The sequence below is a fragment of the Bacillus rossius genome, chromosome 13, assembly GCF_032445375.1.
Source record: "Bacillus rossius redtenbacheri isolate Brsri chromosome 13, Brsri_v3, whole genome shotgun sequence".
Taxonomy (NCBI): Eukaryota; Metazoa; Arthropoda; class Insecta; order Phasmatodea; family Bacillidae; genus Bacillus; species Bacillus rossius.
In genome coordinates this window covers 21,949,415-21,962,962 of record NC_086340.1, presented here as the reverse complement: position 1 = coordinate 21,962,962, position 13,548 = coordinate 21,949,415, and the positions used below count along the sequence as shown (strand labels likewise).

Genomic DNA, 13,548 nt, shown 5'->3' with positions numbered 1-13,548 from the left:
AACTGTCTACCAATTTTGGAGCAACAACCTAAAACAGAGGGGGTAAAAAAACGTAATTATTTAAGTGATTAAAATGATTAAGTGCTTCTTGGCTTCTAGGGCGCTGTCACGTCCTGGTGAATGGTGTTGTGCCCGACATTTCGGCGTGCCTTGTTTCAGCCATCTTCAAAGGAGATTAAAAATTTAAGAAATTGTGTTATGGTATATGTATATAAGTGTTCGTTCCTTCAAAATCTTAAATCTCCGAAAGTTCTCCATCAATTGCTTTGTAATTTTGACACATCGTTGCGTTAGAATACTCCGCGCGTATTTTTATATAGGTACATATGTCACACATGTGACAGGTAAAAATATAGATAGGTAAAAACATATATAAATGCTTGTGGGGTTGTTTTCTGTTTTGTAAAGATAAAGATATAGATAGGAAGATATAGACATAGAGATAGAAATATAGAGTAAGGTATAGAGAGGTATAGAGGGAGGGAGATATATATTTATAAAAAAATAGTGAAGGATATATAGAGATGTAGAGAGTTAGAGATAGGGGTATGGATTGAAATATAGATAGAAACATAGATACATATAGAGATAGAGTGACATTGAGAGATATGTATATAGCTATATAGATAGAAAAATGTATATACAATTATATAGAAAAATTATGACATTTATAGGACATATATAGAGAATTTGAGACAGATAGAAAGATAGAGAGATATACTTTGTTTATGTGTACCTACTTCAAATATATTACAAAAAAAAATTAAGGAGACATAGCAACGCATGCCGGGCATTAACTCACACACACACACACACATTATATATATATATATATATATATATATATATATATGCTCTGAAGAAACCGGCGTTGCCCGGGCTAAAACACCCTTGGGAGCAAATTTTAAGAAACGTTCGCTCTCAATTGATGGCTATGTAATAATGTAAGGAACATTACTGCCGAGTTTTAAGTCTGTAGGAAATTATACTTAAAAAACGTGATATTTTTATCTTTAACGTCTCCGCTAAATTTTACTAAGAATGCATAAAATGTAACAGTCGTTCCCGTGCAGACTACGGAAGCAACAGCAGTGCAACATTCGTTGCCATGGTAATTTTTGACCCAAAAACGGGAATTATTATCTGTTAAAACCCTTCCCATCCTCCCGGACTCTGGAGATGAATTTTCAAAGATAATGAAATACGTTCTTTTTTTTTCTTTTGAAGAGTAAATTTACAAAGTTTCATCATTGTAACTTAAAAAAACATTTCCTTGCAAATGTTACATTTTTTCACCCTTTAAATGGTGGAGTACACGTCCAGGATACTCAAGTGTTATTTCCTTCAAATTTAAAATCTCTACGTCTTCTGGTTTAGGCTGTAAGTTGTCTGTCAGACAGTCAGTGTTAGAGTTTTTATTAAGTAAATGGTCATTCACAGCTGAACAGTGATTTGTCCCTGTGGGCGGCCATTATTGGATGAGGTTTTTGGCCAATCACAAGACGAGTCTGCTTAGCAAGTGCAGCAGCCTTGACTGTGGCTATTGCTTGGATGGTGAGCGTTAATGATTATACATAGAGAGAGAAAATAAATCAAATAATTCCTGATATTACTTAATCTGTATTCATATTCTCTGTTCAAGCTATTGCGGTATTTTTTTTATATATCGCAATGAAAGTAATTTCTTATTAAGTGAAGCTGTAAACAAAGGGAAATAAACTTCGCGCAGATCATGTTTATAAAGAGAAGATAGCGATGCTGATAGGGGAGTAGCTTTTTAATGTGATAGTGGCTACCGCCATCAATAACCGAATCACTAGACATTATGACGTTACAGTAAACGTCGTTAATTTATTCGATAGGACCAAACTCTGCGACTCAATTAGGGAGTTAAATGTAATAACATCTGGCAATTGATACTGCCTTTACAAAAAGTTCGGTAACTCATGCAAATTTTTTTGGGTGGTAGTTAGTTAGCATTTCGGATGTAAATCATTTACAGGCTGACTGAATTCAGCCTAGAAACTTCAGTTGTAGGTTTTCACGGAAAAATAAGTTGAAGCTAATTGACTGGTTTACTGCAAAATACAGATGAAGTTTTTAAGATAGAACACTTAAAGCGTCTGGATTAAGTTCAATTAAATAAAGTTCCATGAACACGGCATAAATGAGCTTATGCAAAATTTTGTCAATTAAAATATTAGCGGTGACAACACATTACAAAACTGCAAGAGAAAAATTGTTACCCTGAATTATTTCAATGAAATAATTTTACGACATCATTAAGTGTTGCAGTTGTAGAACTTTATTCAATTAACCTTTATCAAAACACTCAGTGTTCCATATTAAATACAGTTTTATTTTTTTCATGATGAACCTGAAGCTAAATATTTTTGCTTAAGACTTCCGAGCTAACTCAGTTCATGAGGGTGATATTCTCCAATGAAAATCGGTTTTATAAACAGGGTTTCCGAAGTTTTAGCTGAGTCCCAAACGTTGTATCTTTGCTGCTAAATATGTTGTTTACGTTGTACAAATAAATGGAATGACATAAGGACAATTTTATCCACTAGACCACAGTTTTCAATAAAACCCCAAAGAAAAAAATCGCAGCAAGTCTTTCAGTAGGCCTACTCGCCAGTGATGTAAAAATCTCTAACCTCAGTAACGAGCAAATTCATGTGTTCTCATATTATTCATGATGAAAATAAACTTATAGTACGAAATTCGGACATAAAGTTTTACGTAAAATTCATTTGAAATAACGTCGAGAGTGGTAAATAAACTGATAAATAAAATAGTCATTTTTCAAATACCAAAGTTTCTTGATGCGAATCACATACATAAATTTCTACGCCCGCCGCTAGAATTCGCTGTCTTAATCGTAAACTTTGCTTGCCACAACCAAACGTAGATAGCAGAGCAGCACGAAACAACTGGAAATTTTAAACTATTAGAAACGGATCCAATAAAACCCCTAGGCTTTGGACCTGATTTACAAGGTGTTGTATTTAATATACTGCCCTTTTTTAAAAAAATAACTCACTTAACAGTTAATACTATAAATTTTCCGCACAATATAGAAGTTATACTTCTAAGAGATCACTAAAATATTAATCTGAAACTTTTTGAAACACATATTATAACACTAAGTATATGTTAGTATACATGTTTTTGCTTAAACGACTGATAGTCTGTAAATACTTTGTACAAACCTAAACCTTATTAAACTAATTCAACAGTTTTATTTTATTCTGTTATAAAACAAATTTAAAAATAATTCCAGTACAAGATTAGAACGCCGTCCCTATAGGTTACCTAGCGCGCTCTCTACCGCCGTGCTTCTAAACCTATTGGGAATAAAAAGAGAATATATGTATAATAATATCTGTAATGCCAGGTCTCATACGTATAATAAAACGTGAAATTACTTTTAACTATAACTATTTTAGATTACCAATTATTTTCCAGGGTAGTTTCACTGTCATGAAATTTCTTTTGACACACCAATACGTACCCTATTGTTCACGAAAGTGACTACAAAGGGTTTATGTTGCTCCAAGTGGGTCCGCCATTTTTGTTTCACATTCTCGTTCATCGACTTCAGTTAAGTTTTCATCAAATTACTCCTACCAAATATGCCTCATACCGAGAGCTAATATGTTTACACATCAGAAACTTAAGACAGAAAGTAAATTCTTTATTGTTTTCTATGAAATGGTAGGTGGTGGGCCTATTATTAAGGCACTGTAAATAACGTAGTAAGAATTTATTTTTTTCGTTAGCGAAGGTGAGACTAGCTGTTCGTGGTCTATAATTTATGAAGCGATTGTGAAAGTAAGCGTCTAGCGGCTTACAGCACGGAGCTTTCATAAATCTTCCGTTCCACTTTACGCATCTCTGCTCTCGTCTTTGTATTCTGTGGAAGGGGTGGAGGGTTGAAGGAGGGGGGGGGGGGGGAGAGCGTTAACCGTAAAACCACGGCGTGGTTCTGTGCGTGTCTGCAGTGCGAAAGTAAAGAAGAAACAGCGCCCATACTAGTTGCTTCTTCAGACAGCAACGCGGCAGGGTGTGCCAGAAAGTGTACTATCATCACAGCCACTGCGGGGCTGGTGGTCAGACTGCCAGATACGGGCAGATATATATATATAACCTATGTGGGGAGAACTGGGTTCGCAAGGGATAGCCCAATTAGGTTTTATACCAGTTTTATTAATTACTAGTAATTACATTACTAATAAATAATTGTACTTAAATAATGTCCGATCACCAATCACTGGCACTTAACAATTTTTATTCACAAGTCACACAATGTCTGTCAAGTTCCACAGTTCACACTCCTCACTGGAGCTAGGCTCGACAGTGGTTCGCCCCTTACCCCGCGCCAGTCCACACATACAGTCTTGAGCCACTTAGTCGCACTCTCTCGCTCCCGTCGCTCCGCGTCGCGCCACTCTCAAGGGGGTCTCTCACCCTCTTAACCAATGTAGCACTTCCCTTCACTCGCGGAACTCTCCGAACCATCGACACTCTCGCGGAGGCTGGCGTCGCGGCTTAAGTACCTGTGGCGCCCTTCCCGAACCGACGAGAGCGGCTGTGGCGAGTCGCATAATCCCGGGCCGACCCAACGCCCAAAAAATCGAGAACGGCGACGCCTATTCACGCCGCTCCACGCGGTGGCCTCTGTAAGCCCGTAATGCCCATGCTGCTAAAGGTGATAATAACACCGAGGTGGGACGATGCGCGGGGAGCGGAGTGGGTAAGGGGTAGCGATGACCCTTGTTTTTCGGCCGGGAACGCGTGGTATGCCTTACGTCAGTGGACGGCGCGTGACGTCAGTGGCCGTGTAAGGCCGCCAGCCAGCTCCGAACCTGTCATCGCGGTCTGGTCTATAGCGTTCGTAACAATATAGATGTAGATAGATTTAGATGAAGATAGAGAGATATAAATACATAGAGATCATGAAAGATATATAGAGATATACTTCTAGAGATACAGATAGAGAGATAGAGAAGTATAGATAGGCACAAAGAGATGTTTTGTGTGTGTGTACCTACTTCGAATTACAAATACATTTGAATGATACATTGAATGAATGCATTCCAGTTCTGGAAGTCACCACACCTCAAGACAAAGCCGCTGGAAATAGGACGTCTTATTCACCGCCATTAAATAGTTGTGTAAATGACTTCATATTTAAAACGCAATCTTCAAATGTTAAGCAACTGTGGAACTCAAGGTAAAACATCCTTTAATTAACAAGTTATATTTTATGACAAAAGGTTTCCTCACAAATAAAGGCGCGACATCATTAATTTATTCTCTTGTATTGTTTAATGTCACAAGTGGTTTGTTCAGCATTCATGTTTATGTGCTTCAAGTTACGTGTGCATTTGTTTTAGTTCAATTGTTTGATCAATGTTTTCTTCGAAATACCTTCATTTGTGTGCAAATCACTTAATTATCAGTGCCCCTGAATTTAAGCAGCTGTCACATACTGCGTGTTTTGAGTATTGCATACCTGTCATGAGTCAAAGTATTTCGTTTTATGTTTCAATTTAGTTTCTTGCGAAAACGATGAGGGTGTATATAATAGAGTTGTTTGGTAACCCACAATGGATTAAACAACGGTTTGAACCATGATTCAAACCAAGTGGTTTTTATAAATAACCAATTTTTTTAAATAATGTATTATTAAATAGAATATATTAATCAATTTTAATTAAAGTTTAATTCCACTCTTATAAAAATAATATTTCGTCCATCAAAGTTTATTGTGATTTACAGGAACAAAAAATAATATACCATACAAGATCTTATTTAAATTATGAGAATAAGTTGTATATTATACTTAGTTAAATACTCTTATAAAATTAAATCAATTATTGATTTGTAGTCATAGTGTAAAAAAAGAGTAAATAAATGTATTAATTATTTTTAAAAAATCATATTCTGTGGGGGAAAAAATCCCTGACTGTACTGTAAATCTCCTTTCTGTGGGAAATCCACATTCTATGTCTCAGTCAGATGTGAAGATTTGCTGGACTTCAGTTCTTTTCTGGTTCAACATGAGTGGCAGAAAGCGGGATGTTGTATGGCTTTCATTTTAACATGCTGAAAACCAAAATAACTAATATAATAATAAAAAAGGCTGGTTTAAACAAAAAAAAACCGGTTTAAAAATAAAAAACAAGTTGTTTGGTTTTTTTTTTTTTAAATAAAACTGGTTGCTATCCAACCCTGGTATAGAGTAGTACAGCGAGTCAACCTTCTTCGTTACTTTTGACATGTAGATTAATGATAATCAATACTTTAAAATCACTTTATTCCTCCGCGTCACCAAATAGTACCTATAAGAAAGAAATGCGTTACCATAAATTAATTCCATTAAATGATTTACCTTCAGTGACAAGATTAAAAGTGTTTGTAAAACGTTGTTCAATTAGGTATTACGCAGACACTTGGCGTTTCATCGTAAATATATTTTTTTTAATTTACTCTTTCAGCTGCAGCTTCAATGACGTATACCAGTCATGGAAGGCACTTTATACCATATGTCACATATACGTTGTTTTCAACTTATTTTTACGTGATTAACATGCAGCTGAAGTTTAATGATCGAATTCGGCTCACTTTGTGTATATATATTATTCTTATCATTTATTTAAAGATTTCGTATAAGCTTATAACCGCGCAACTGATTGAAGAAAACGTCGACCTCAGCGCAAGAAAGTTCTGAGTTCGAATTAGCATGCATATGTTGCGTTTAAAATCGTGAAATAAGTTTATTTTACCAGTAAGCACATAAACGTAAAACCCAGCCCGTCATATAACAACGTCACTGATTTTACATTTCAACTATGATGTTTATTTGTACCTTAGGGCATTTATTTGAGTTTAATTAAATTTTGAGTTCAATTAAACTGACCATACATGTGATGAAATTTACATCCACGATTTATGTTCGTTGCTAATCAAGTGAAAAATAAAGCAGATTATATTTCCTATTTATTTTTGAAATAATTAGCGTTCAGTTAATGAAATTTTTGTAACAGGGACCTTCTAAAATTGTATTATACTGTAATACCCCAAGTGTCTTAAAGAATAATTAAATAATAAGGTTAAAAGATTTGGAAGCTTTGATTACTGAGGCCCTCAATTAATAACTATAAAAGTCAACAACAGAGGCGACACTAGAAGTAAACAAAGAAAATTTAGGGACTCCCTACAAATACTTGGGAGTAAAAGGATCGTTATTATATATTAAATAAATAAAAACAACTGTTACGTCTATAGACTTCCTTATTTTATTAATCATTGTTCTTTTTTTTTTGATAGATTAAATTTTCCTTAGTAACGACTGTTTTTCATTGATAAGTGATCTTATTTACATAACTCACAATTACACTTATTATATGATATTCCTTAACGTTATTTACGATAGGGCCGGCCCTGAATGTATAACAAAAATTAAAATATTTAAAAACAAGAAAGAAATTAACATTGGTAACTTTAAAGATTGTACATATAGTCCTTCCAAAATATAATATAAATTTCTTCTCCTCGAACTGCCTTTTACTGTCCGCTGTCTTTACTGGGTTACACTAATCTTGGGTTCGTGAATAAAAAGATAGAATTATGCGGGTATCACCCGGGGCTGTAGGTAGACGGTGATCAAGGTAGTAGGCCTAATGATGTTGGATTCTGCGCAGGAACCGACTCCAGAGGTTCTGGCAGAGGATTTTGGTTGCCCCAAACTTGGAACCCTGTCTGAAACAAAAGTCCAAATTCCAAAGAATTAGACCTGTTTCCAGACAGTATACTTAAATGGCGCAAAAGGCCAATAGAGGGAAATTAAAGGGGGGGGGGGGATGACGTCAAGACTTACCAAAACAGGGTGTTGGTCCTGGCGCTCAGGAGAGGGCGTCTCGTCTCCGCAAACTCGAACCACGATTCGCGGTAGCCACGGAAGTCATCACGAATAATTAAAAAAATAATCTATATAAAAATACTAAGTTTCTCTACTTTCAACTAAACTACTGACTGGTTAATAATTTTAGCTAAGGACTCCATCCCTTTAGTCTGAGAAGACTACATAATATACAATGTCGATGATTCGCAGAAGATCGCAGATACAAACGGTACCAGTCAGTCCGGAGGCGCGCACCGAAGTAAGTTCAGAGCGGGATATCACCAGAATATCATAAGCGCGGGGTCTCTAGAGAATAGGAGGGGGGGTAGGCTCTGAGCCGAAAATTACCGAGTCCACCCGAAGGTGTCCGGCATAAAAAAATTAGATCTTACTGGAGTGACTGCGCGACTGAGGCGCTACCTTTTGGTGGCGAGAAGAAGTACTAATAAATCGACTAGTGACCGACGAGAGTGTCAAGCTAGGGGGTTAATGGAGTAACCAGTGGTGCCACCTAGCGGCCTGAGACATAAGGAGGGGAGAGAGGTTGTCGTTACCTCCACGCGAGCGCGGTAGTGTCGGCGCTGCCGACGCCTCACAAGTGGCATTAGTTACCACAGCCGTCGCTAGGTGTCGTTAAGGTGCAGAATCGTAACTGCGGCTGTCAAGCCTGAGATGGCCTTGACTTCGGTTAACGCACTCGAGCGGTCGTCGCTCCTAGCCACTTCTGAGAAGAGAGGGTGGGTGAGCAGGCGGGGGTGGCTTCAAAAAACGCATGGTCTGTGGGACACAAGGCCCACGGGATCCTCCTGTCGTGTCTTGCTGCTAGTGAACCTTATACCGATTCGTGACAAAGTTAGCAGGGCTCAGCACTGCTTCACAAGCTGCTCTTAGCAAAAGGTGACCCGCGAAGATATAACGTTACCGGCTCCGACGTGCCTGGAGGCGGGAGAAATATTAGCCAGAATGCTAGCCTAGCATGAGGCTGGGAAAGAAAATCAGCTCGCCTCTGAGAACAGAGGCTGAGGGCCTGGCCGTAAAGCAAATAAGATGAGAAAAAAAAAATAATAATGATATTTCCAAAATATTTCAGATTACAAAATTTTAAATAAACGTGCCTAAATCTCTAATTTACGGCACATACTCCCCCGCGTTAAAGCGGAGCTTAGGGGAAAGCGAAAACAAGAAACCAAAAACTTCAGTAGGACGAGTTACCAGGTTCGCCTGTATCCTACTACTTACATGCTAAAACACAAAAAAAATATTAAACACTCTTATGAACTAATGTGCACATTCTTAATGACTAACATGATTAAATTCATTATCTTAAATAAAATTATTAACTTAAATGGCCACTTAAACTAACACCTTATATTAAGTTTTCTTACAAACTAGTACCATGGATTTTTATTGTTACTTAATGTTACTACCTACGTTTTGTATTCTTCAGTTAAACTCCTTATTGAGTCTTAAATATATATATATATATATCTGGCATGCCAAGGCTTAGAGAAAGTAATCGCTCCTATTTTAAATTCGGATGCGCTTTCTTAAGGTGGGATATGTGCGCTCGTGTCACATACTCTCCGGAACTGGGGTCGGCTAGACTCACAGTCACTGGGGTTAGAAACCGTTGGATCTGTAATGGTCCAGTCCAGCGATACGATAACTTGGCCGATCGCTTATCGATGGCCTTACTCTGCGGATGTGTTTTGCACATTACCGTGTCACCTACCCTGTAGGGGTTAGGGGAGCGGTACTTATTGTACCTTCTCTGACTTGTTTGGTGAGCCAAATTTAAATTCCTACGCGCCTTTCTCCAAATCTCCGCGATGTCCTTGGGATCATCCGGCAGTAGGTCTTCGAGAGACCAAAGATTGGAAAGGGGTGTGTTGGGCTTATAAGTAAACATAATCTCAAATGGGGTGGATTTGTGTCCTTCATGTCGGGCATAATTAAATGCCATCTGTAACCACACCAAATTACTGTCCCATTTTTCCTGCGCATTCGCGTGGAACGCTATGAGCGCCGAACGAAGATTTCTATTAAATCTCTCCGCGTGCGAGGGTTTAGGGTAGTATGGCGATGTCGTCACATGCTGTATACCATGCGAGAAACACATGTTCTTGAAAGTTCTGGATGTAAACTGTGTTCCGTTGTCGGATACAATTATGTTCGGTAATCCTGAAGTTTTAAAAATATGATTTTGTAATGCACGCACAGTGGTGTCAGCTGTAGCCTTACGGAGTGGGATAAGCCAAACAAATTTCGAAAAAGCATCTATGCCCACAAGAAGCATAGAGTGTCCGGATTTGGATCGAGGAAATGGCCCTACAAAATCAATAAAAAGTTTTTGCATAGGTCTTTCGGCTACTACTGAGGCAAGAAAACCGTACTGTGTATTTTGTGCAGGTTTACTTAGTGCACATAGCTTACATAACTTAACTCGCTGTGTAATGTCCCGGTGCATTCCTTCCCAAATAAAATGGCGTCGGATACCTTGAATGGTTTTATAAATACCTAAATGGGCACCGAGAGGTTAACTATGGTAATATGTGAAAATCATATCACGCAGATTTTGTGGAAGTACAATTTTAAAGTGCCTTGACTGTTGTGTACGTTTTTGTAGGAGACCTTTAGCTAACTTATAAAATTTCGGAGCTGTACCCGCTTTAACTTGTTCAATTATTTTTGCCAAATATGGGTCGGCTTGTTGATGTGTTTGTATGTCCTGAAAAGCTAAGGGGAAATCGGTTAGGAGTGCCTGACACGAAATCTGAGGTTCCTCCTGAGATATTGTTTCGGAGGGGTTCTCGAACATTCGAGAAAGTGTGTCAGCCACAATGTTTTGAGTACCGCGAATATGTTGAATATTAAATTTGAGAGAAGAAATTTTGGTGATCCACCTTCCAAGTTTTCCTAATTGTTTAGGGTGAGCTAACAGCCAAGCGAGTGCCTGATTATCAGTTTCCAATAGAAATTCCATATGTTCCAGAAACTGTCGGAATTTATCAATACCAAAAACTACTGCTAAACTTTCCAACTCATACACTGAAGATGCTTTCCTTTCCTGAAAAGTTAATGTACGTGAGGCAAAGCCAATGGGTTGCCTGGCACCATCTATTTCCTGGGACAATACCGCCCCTATAGCAACACTTGAGGCGTCTGTTTGTAAAATAAAGGGTTTACTAAAATCTGCCATGCGCAGAACAGGTGGATTCGCTATGGCTTCTTTCAAGAAATTAAATGCCTTGTCTTGTTCAGGACCCCAAATATATTGTGTATTTTTCTTACGTAATGCATTCAAAGGTGCCGCATGCTCGGCGAAATTTGGTATGTATTTGGCATAAAAATTAGCCATGCCAATAAAACGAGCTATGCCCTTTGTGTCTTTAGGTGGTTTGAATTCCCTGATCGCCTGTGTTCGTTCTGGATCAATTGTAACACCTTTGTGTGATACCAAATGTCCAAGAAAAGATATTTCGGAAGCAGCAAATTTTACCTTTTTTGTATTTACAGTGAGGCCTGCCTTGCGCAGTCTTTCAAGGACAAGAGTCAGATGCTGGATGTGTTCCTCAAAACTTTCTGAATAAATTACAAGATCATCTAAATAATTGTAAACAAATTTAAATTTAAAATCTCCTACTACTTGTTCAAGAAGTCGTGTGAGTACTTGAGCACCTGTGGCAGTAGTATACGAATGTATTTCCGGAAACAGGCTTTAAGGCTGTGGATTGAAGATTGTCGACCGCCATCTTGGATTCTGACGTCACGACGGCCATCTTGGATGGTTGTGACCTTGAGCTTTGACCTTGACCTTGAATTTGATCCTCAAAAATCGCCCAAATCCGCCAAAATTGGGCAAAATTTGCCCAAAATTCCTCAAAAATCGCCAAAATTTCCATTTCTGTGGAAAAAAGTTCCGCCAAAAAATCTCAAAAAATTCCACAAATTAAAAATTTCTCATTTCGAGGGAAAAATTTCCCGTTTCGAGGGAAAAATTCCCGTTTTTAGTCCTTAAAAATCCCAGCGGCTGAAAATTCCTAAAACTGGCTTAAGCATCCTTAACTCAAGCCTCAGTTAAGCCATTTCTAGGAATAAGGATACCATGACCGCCATCTTGAATTATGACGTCATCGTTGCAATTTCCGTTACGGCCGCCATCTTTAAATTTATTATCCGATTTTAATGAAAAAAAATTTAAAATTCATAAAACAAATTAAATAATAAAATTTTTAATAAAATATTTAAAAAACAAACATTTACGACACGGAGCTCGGAGTCCTCGGTTCGAACCCGACGAGTGCAAAAAAAATAAAAATGGCGACCGATCCTTCCCCCGAGGTGGCTGCAGGCATACTGACTCCCACCACTTTTTATCATCATCTAGTATGACGTCATGGCCGCCATCTTGTCTTCGATGCTGGAAGCCATCATCATTGTATCGTCGGCTAGAGTGCGCCGATGACATGTTAGTTTAATTCGTATCCGCAAGAGTGCAGTAATCATTTATTACTGTGACATCCGCCATCTTGTCATTTGGCCGCCATCTTGAAAATCCGTAATTATTTAGCTAGAAATTCGGGAAAAGTTCCAAAATTCATTAAATAAATCACTCATTAATTTACATATTGATTCGATCGATTCCCGTCCTCGGTTCGATACCCGATCGTTGCAATAATGTTTAATCTTATGTAAAAAAAATAATTTAAATAAACCATGTTCAACATTCTTAAAGAGACTTTAAATCCTCTACTACCACCATCCTATCAGACATCAAGACCACCATATTGGAAATGTGTAATTTTAATGCTAGAGATCCGGGAAAAAGTTCAGAAATCATTAAATAAATTTCCGATCAATATACTGATTAATTAGATCGACTAAGATCCTTGGTACGATCTAGGATGATGCAAAAAAAATTAAATATATCATCAATTTAACATAATAGTAACAGGTTCGAGGAATTAAACACCGCAAGTTCTTTTACAAACATAATATTTATTACATAATTTCTATTCTACTACAGGATCACTTACGAAAGCCAACAATCTTATAATCATTTAGTTCCGCAGCGGTGTGAAATGACTAATTCTTAGCTCCAATCGGTTTATACTAGACAGAGTCCAGCCAGAACCTTTACAGACATAGTCCACCTCTTCTTGACAGAGTTTCTGGATACCGTTTTTAACAGTTTGCTTCACATCGTTAGAACTGTAAATTACTGCAGCAGATGTCTTGAATGCACACTTCTTCACTTCGTCATCGAACGGATATGGCTTTCCATATATACAGTCCAACCACAAGTTATATTTCAAAGGTCCGTTTGTTGCTACATCATCAGTAAGCTGATTGATTATCTTCTGTCTGATATCGTCAAGAAAATTACAAATGTCCTTCGACTCACCGAACGTATTTAGATAATAGTAGTCTTTCAACGTTCCACGAAATGCAGACTGCGCCAAGTAGAAGCCATTATCGTTCACTTGTAATGCTACGAACACAGTCTTAGGTTTAGTTCCATGTTCAGACGTCATAACATTCGGTTGCTGGGCATCTGATTTTTTGGTTGTACGCTTGCGTGTCTCCAATCTAAAGCGAGGAGTCGAAATGTCGGCAGGTAGTTCAGCAGTAGGAGC

General features: G+C 37.8%; 1 protein-coding gene across 1 annotated transcript in view; it reads right to left on the bottom strand.

Annotated features, from left to right (window-relative positions):
- LOC134538356 (C-1-tetrahydrofolate synthase, cytoplasmic) overlaps positions 1 to 7,977 on the bottom strand; it is a 298,992-nt gene extending 291,015 nt beyond the window's left edge. The window contains exon 1 of the mRNA XM_063379607.1: positions 7,889 to 7,977. The gene's annotated coding sequence lies outside the window, so the exon portion shown is untranslated. The remainder of the gene's footprint in view (positions 1 to 7,888) is intronic.
- Between the last annotated feature and the right edge of the window lie 5,571 nt (positions 7,978 to 13,548).